The following is a 1,315-nucleotide window of genomic DNA, read 5'->3' on the forward strand; positions in this document are numbered from 1 at the left end:
AAAAAAAAAAAAAAAAAAAAAAGAATCTGGCAGGAATCGTGTTTGTGACAATTTCAGCTCTTCGCAGACTGGCACTGGTCAAGCTCTTTGTCTTGTCTTTTCCTAGCCCTGCCAGGGTCAGTAAATGATGTTACAATATCTATACACGTTTTTATTGAAAAACAGTGCCACTTCTGGGATAAGTGGCAGTTTTCCTCTACCTCCACCCTCACCCTCACCTAGTGCCCCTGTCTAACCCTCGCAGCACTTGCCAATCACCTTCACAATGTTGCCGTTACTTGGAATTACTTTTTCTCAAAGTGTTTTGTTTTTTAATTAGAATCAGGGTCTAGCCATGCATGATCTTAAGGCCCTGGTCTTCCTGCTTTAGCACCTGCAGTGCTGGAATCACAGGTGTGGGCCACATGGCCAGTCAAAGATTTTACTGTTCTTTACATCAACTTTAGCCTCACAGCCAAATGGAGAATGTACCAAGAGTTATTATGCTCCCCTTCTGCACAGCATCCAGCTTCTCCTACTGTCAGCACTGACAGAGTGGAACTGTTGTTAGAGTTGACACATCCTCACTACCCAATCTAGTATTCAAGGTTCAAGCCTTGGCTTTATACACTCTGTGGGTTTGGACAGACGTGGTAGTCATGCATCATAACATGGTACTATATACTTGCTTGATCCTGAAAACCCTCTGTGCTCTGCTGGTTTGGCCTGCTTTCCCTTTTAATGGCTAACAACTATTGACTCTACTCATTGCTCCCATTTTCCATAATGACAGAGCAGGAGCCATACAAGTAGCCATTTTAGATTGTTTTCTTTCACTTGGCACTTTGAGTTTAACTTTTTGTTCATTATATAGATCTTTACCAAATAATCATGTAGATAACCTTTCCCCTCCGAAGCTCAAGTAGGAGTGTGCAGGCAGTGACTATGTCTGTCTCCTCAGACATTCACAATACTTGTTCAATAAAGGACAAATTAATATTATACGAGAAACTCAAAATCCTCGTTCCAACAAGGCTGGAGTTTCGATGCTTGACACCATTCGTGGAGTTTTTTCCAAGTTGTGTGGATTTATTAGGGTTGGGTGAGGGTCAGGCGTGTGCCACAGTGCATGTGCAGAGGCCAGTTTGACTCACCCTCACCCACTGAGCTATCTCATAGCGACTGTCTTCTCTCTTCCCAAAGGAACAAGGACCCAGAACACTCAGCTGCATGTGTGCTTATGACTTAACACTAATGCTTATAAGGGTTGTCGTGTGCGCCATTCTGACCCTGAATTTAGTTTATATATATATATATATATATATATATATATATA

At 42.1% G+C, this 1,315-nt stretch overlaps 1 protein-coding gene across 2 annotated transcripts in view; it reads left to right on the top strand.

Annotated features, from left to right (window-relative positions):
• Ccnk (cyclin K) overlaps nt 1–1,315 on the top strand; it is a 24,291-nt gene that overhangs the window by 10,833 nt on the left and 12,143 nt on the right. The gene's annotated exons all lie outside the window — the stretch shown is intronic.

Source organism: Mus caroli, chromosome 12 (genome assembly GCF_900094665.2).
Source record: "Mus caroli chromosome 12, CAROLI_EIJ_v1.1, whole genome shotgun sequence".
NCBI classification, from domain to species: Eukaryota; Metazoa; Chordata; class Mammalia; order Rodentia; family Muridae; genus Mus; species Mus caroli.